At 42.0% G+C, this 5,759-nt stretch overlaps 1 long non-coding RNA gene across 4 annotated transcripts in view; it reads right to left on the bottom strand.

Moving 5' to 3' along the window:
* Nucleotides 1-5,253, bottom strand: part of LOC119278107 — a 10,368-nt gene extending 5,115 nt beyond the window's left edge. For 2 of the 4 annotated variants that reach the window (XR_005137588.1, XR_005137576.1), the window contains exons 1-6: nucleotides 4,759-5,253; nucleotides 4,005-4,053; nucleotides 3,683-3,719; nucleotides 2,637-2,684; nucleotides 1,999-2,116; nucleotides 1,752-1,814 (exon numbers count right to left, since the gene is read on the bottom strand). This is a non-coding gene — a long non-coding RNA (uncharacterized LOC119278107). Of the gene's footprint in view, nucleotides 1-1,751; nucleotides 1,815-1,998; nucleotides 2,117-2,636; nucleotides 2,903-3,247; nucleotides 3,720-4,004; nucleotides 4,054-4,758 lie in introns of all 4 variants that reach the window. The other 2 variants (XR_005137579.1, XR_005137577.1) reach the window with 2 other exon arrangements.
* Nucleotides 5,254-5,759: the final 506 nt, after the last annotated feature.

The following is a 5,759-nucleotide window of genomic DNA, read 5'->3' as shown; positions in this document are numbered from 1 at the left end:
GGCCAGTGCTCCTCTGAGTGCTGGTCCAAACCGAGCGATGTCCGGCGCCCCCTGGGCAATCAGGGTCTATGCCAACCCGACGTCTGGCTCATCCAGTGTGCCCTGAGAACGAGATATGTGCAACTCCTATCAGAATTTGTCGGCACATTCGGACGGTCTTGCTGGTCTTGTTTTACCATTGTCGAAATGTCTTATAATCGGGATTCCGAGACTGATCGGGTCTTCCCGGGAGAAGGAATATCCTTCGTTGATCGTGAAAGCTTATCATGGGCTAAGTTGGGACACCCCTGCAGGGTTTGAACTTTAGAAAGCCGTGCCCACGGTTATGTGGCAGATGAGAATTTGTTGATATCCGGTTGTAGTAAACTTGAAGTAAACTCTTCTAAAATGCACCAACTGCATGCGTAACCGTGACTGTCTCTTTTCGGGGTTGTTTGAGGAGAACACGGTTTTTGGGTTATGTTTGACGTAAGTAGGAGTTCAAAATCACTTCTTGATCATTACTAGTTGCCGACCGTTTGCTTAGCTCCTTTTCTCGCTCTTGTTTCGTAAGGTAGCCACCATACATTGCTTAGCCGCTACTGCAACCTCACCACTTTACCCCTTCCTTACCCATTAAGCTTTGCTAGTCTTGATAGCCATGGTTATGGGATTGCTGAGTCCTCGTAGCTCACAGATTACTACACAACAGTTGCAGGTACAGGTTTTGCGATGATCATAACGCGAGAGCGATGTTTACTTGTTTTGGAGTTCTTCTTCTGCTTCTTCGATCAGGGGATAGGTTCCAGGTCGACAGCCTGGGCTAGCAGGGTGGATGTCGTTTGAGTTCCTGTTTGTGTTTCATCCGTAGTCGGATGTTGACCTTGTGTATGATGTATTAATATATCCTTGCGGCATTTGTATGCCTTGTATGTATCCCCATCTATTATGTAATGTTGATGTAATGATATCCACCTTGCAAAAGCGTCTTCAAGATGCGCTTCTATCCTTGGTGGGACCTTCGAGTTCCTTTAGGATAGGGCCGCATCTTGGGCGTGACATGTGCAAGAGCCCAAGTTTGATGAGTTGATTGGATGCACTTGGCATTCATGAACCTATGCTAATGAACAAAATCTGACATTTGTAAATTTTATCAAAATATGGAGCATGAAACTACAGAGACAAAATTATAAATTATTTCAATTAACCAATAATTTAAAGCAAGCATGTTCAAAATATAGCAAGGCAGGTCATCCAATGTTAATTGTGCCAAGAACTTAATTTTTTTAATCAGAACTTGATTTTTCTTAGATGAAATTGTCTCCAGTGTGTATGAAGCATGAATAAATCAAGTTAAAAAAATGCAACAACTACACAATCAAGGATTCTAGTCAAAAATATTCCACATCAGCTAAACATCATTGCATCCGCAACTAATCAGAAGTAATTATAAAAGTGCAGCAACTACACAAACATCTCAGCTCACAAACTGTAACCCTATTCACTGTTGGTGGTTGTGTGAAGTTTCTGCAGCAAAGAGAAAAATAGTGACAGGGGAGAGAGAGGCAGTGATGATGTGCATCGTCTGCCCTCACCACGCAGCCTTGCAACATCTAAGCCAAAAACGCAGAAGCGCACTGTCAATTCATTCCATTCTATTTTTGAAATTTTCACGACAACCTTGAAAAGAAATAGTGATTTGACTTCTTAAGTGTAAAGTCGAACTTAGTGAATAAAAACAAATATATGAGAAAGCAATAAACATTGCTTACCTCAACCAATGACGACAGGTCTACTGCATGGAACATGCCAAACGTGAGTGCGCAAATGCTTCCCTGCAGTGACATGGCATCACATGTAATATTTTTTAAGTTACCATATTCTTCCTTTACAAAATAAATTATGTACACCTTAATTTATGCACCTAAGGATGACATGATGATTCATGGGTAAACTATCACCAGCATAAAGTCAACTTTTTCTTATGACATTTATATTACAAATAAATACTCTATTCACCTTTAGGTATGTTGCATTTGCTGCTTCACAAGGAATAGTGGGAGGCTCATGAGCTGAGTACCCTGAGGGCACGTCCGAGTAGCCGAGTAGAAGAGCGCACGTCCAATTCCCAGTTTCACTACCACAAATTCGATAGATCGGATCACAATTTCAGTACCACAATTTAATACCATATATCAGTAGAGAATCATATCCATTCCAGTTTCAGTAAAAAATCAAAATCCATTTTGAAAACAAGTGGAGGTATCTTAGTAAAAAAAATACCATATCCATTTCAATACAAAAATGAAAACAAATTTCGGCGTCCGATCCATCGCAATATCAATATTCAGTTGAAATTTTATAACTGCCGAGTTCAAAAAAATATTCTATTGAAATCTTATGGGGACTTTATCCGGTTTAGGAGTTGAGCCAAGCCTATCTGTACCCATTTGAATATATTTTCAGATGAAAAACACCGAACTATGATAAAATAAACAATATTCAACGACCCTGGCTGGGAAATAATATCAGTCCTTCCTTGTACTAAACAAGGTATTGATGGAAAATAAATCTAAGAACAGAATGTACAGATTGGCAGAAGCTAAACATCGACTGCTCTATTAGCAAGTCTAAATAATTTTGAGAAGAAGTATTACCAAAGAGATGACTCTCCAGGCTGCCGAAGGGCATGTACTTGTGTAAGGCTGAACCAAAATGCAGGCCATCAGTACACTATATATACTGAGAGGTGGATAATGTAGGAGTATTGACACCTCAGCAATGAACATGCAACAATTTCATATTATCGACTTAAAGGTGTTGATAATAAGTACATAATAAATGAGAGGCTCAACACCGGAAAACTCGCAGATGGTAACGAGGAGGCAGGGGTTGTGAGCCTTGTCCCTGACGTCTCCACATTCTTCAGAGCATGCATATAAATTATAGAAGAAAAGTTTTGGTAAAAAATCACAACAAACTAACTTTAGAATGTTGCAAATGTACTGGTGCCCAGTCACAATATATATGCAATTATGCACGAGTCTATGATTCTACCGCAAGGATCAGATAGACAACAATTTGGAGCATGGTGTTGTGTGACATCTCACAAAGTGAATGAATGAATTTTCGATTGTTACAGAAAATTTCATATATAGATTTTCAATGTAAAAATGAACTTTAGGCCTATGTTATTTTTACATACATAATGTCTTTCCTGGTTCCCAAAGTGGTTCAGTAACCACCCTAAGTAAACAATCGAACATACCTTGAATCACTTTACCGAAAATATTGCACATCGGAAGTAAGTCCAGCCCATGTCTTATCAACTGCAAAAAGATTCCACAGACAAAACTTGCAAAAAAAAAAACCGGTCACCCTCATATCTACTGTTTCATATCAAGAATCTCCTCAAACATGTCATCAGACAAACCATTTTTGGTTCAGTTTGAAGGTACATGGCCAAAATGAAGACTAATGTTATATAAAAGGAAACAAATACATTATAGAAATGACATAGGAACACTATGCATGCTCAACAATGATATGGGTCTGACATATGGAGTTAGCAGTTTCCCTAAAACAACAATTTTCTGAATATTATTGTGTCGCCCATTATGCCCACAAAAGGAAAGAGAAACCTTATGTAAACAAAATATTACAGCGAACAAACATAGAGTTTTTCAGAAAAAGGAACACTTACCAGGAAACTTCCAGTCCTTGAAGAAAGGATAACCTTCCTACAAATACACCATCCAATGTAGGTTCATACAGTTTTCATTGTGCACAAATGATGCAACATGCAGATTCAAGCCAATGCGACAAAATGTCCAGTTAACTTAGAGCTATTTACATATCGTTTACTTAAGTAAAAAAACTCAAGTTATCTTGCTGTAGGCAATCTACTCAATGCTGATCACACAAATAATAATGTCCGGAAGCACTTAGGAACAACCAGACCACACAAGCATAAAATTGTGTAACCAAATAGACATCAGAGGGGAGGGAGCATTTTTCAGAAGTACCTCATTAAGTTTCACAGTTATTATGTGAGGAGTAAAGGACCAGATGAACCTACAAATCAAAAAAAATATCATAGTCAGCACAAATATTGTTCGAAGAAGATGATCAAATTAAAAATCATGTAACTGAACATATAGAAGAATCTTCTTATAAAAAAAATCAGGAAACCGATCTTTTGTCTTATTATATTCAAAGAGCTCTATCTGAATGACACCTCTATATTGATAGGCTGCCCTGTGCATATAACTAACATAAAGCATATGTACACTTCCCACCTCCTTTGAATGTCTGCAGTACTGCATCCTATTTAATTCCTTTAGTACGTGGTTAAATACTTATAAAGTTAATGGTCACATGCCCTTTAAACGTGTGAATTCACATGTAAACCAACTAACCAAGACGGATGCAGCCAAAATTACCCAAGGCATCTAGTTGTTTCTTTTAGGGTTTAGAGTGTGCAAGTGTCATTGAGGACATAACCTGTCCACTGAATCTAATGGAAAGTTCATGGAATATATGCTTGTTCCCACGAAATTGGATTCGGACTCAGGTTTAAGACGAACTTGCATCGCTAGAGACTTCTCCAACTCCTTCAAAGACTCCAGCAACTTTTGCTCAGGGGCTTCACCATGCCACCAACTTCTTCAGGTGCCAACAACATGAACAGATAACGGGGTGGGAGGGGGAAGGGAACATAGATGGAGGAGGGAGAAGGGAGAGGAGAGAAGAGGGGGAAAGAGGAAGGGGTGGAGATACCTGTGATAATGGGGAGGCGGAAGTGCGGGACAGGAAGACTCGCCGCCGGCGGGCAGGATGAAGAGCTGGCGGCTCCAACCCTAGCTTGCGCGTGAGAACTGCATCCTTCGCACACAACCAGGCCATCCATCGTCTGCCATCATGCTCCAGCGAGCCGGCGACCGAGGGTTGCCTGGAGCGGAGGTGGAGGCGACCAGAGCCAGCGGCGGCGCGACGCCGAGGTTGGTGTGACGGCGAGCTCGGGCGGTGAGGCGGCGGGGCATAAGCTGCAGGAGACGGCGGCGGGGACCTCGAGGCCGATCTTAGGCCATGGCTTCCCTGGCTCTAGAGGCTGTGGCGGCGCTAGACGGAGCGGCAGGGCGAGGAGGAGGCCGGCCGTCGGGGAGGCAGGAGCTCCTCGTCCCCTCGATCCAGATCGGGATCGAGGAGGGAGCAACAGGGGCGCGAGGGAGCGGGCGACCCGCGGGCTGCGGTCGGGGCGTAGGTTTATTTTCGTAGATTTTTTTCAGGTGCGGGTTTTTTTCGATCAACCGGAGGGTTTAGCACTGGACATCGTGGGAGCATACCGATTTTTATTTCCTGGTTCGAGGGCGGAGGGGGGAATCGAGGGGATGAGGGAGGTGGGATCGAGGACGAAAAAAATCCATCTCTCGTGGGATGAAAATTGACCGGCGGAGACTACCAACTGCTCCATTAGGAGTAGAGATTCGGCCCCCTTCCTTCGGGAAGGGAGGCACTTTCCCACTTGGGTCTTTTTGGCCCAAGTTTCCTTCCACCTCTTGGCCTTTTAAGGCCATTAATATTTAAATTAAATATAGAATGTTCTAAATATTTTCAAAGCATTATATATATATATATAATTTAACATCCTCGGAAACATTTTCCACCTATATAAAAATAATCGGTAATACCCAGTAGTACACGATATTCACCGAAAGCCTTCCGGTGACCCCGAAACGCTTTCAGAACCTCTCGGAAGTATTCCGGATATCAATGAAACA

The sequence above is a fragment of the Triticum dicoccoides genome, chromosome 1A, assembly GCF_002162155.2.
Source record: "Triticum dicoccoides isolate Atlit2015 ecotype Zavitan chromosome 1A, WEW_v2.0, whole genome shotgun sequence".
In the NCBI taxonomy this organism is placed as follows: Eukaryota; Viridiplantae; Streptophyta; class Magnoliopsida; order Poales; family Poaceae; genus Triticum; species Triticum dicoccoides.
The sequence above is the reverse complement of the archived record's forward strand: the minus strand, read 5'-3'. Positions and strand labels throughout refer to the sequence as shown.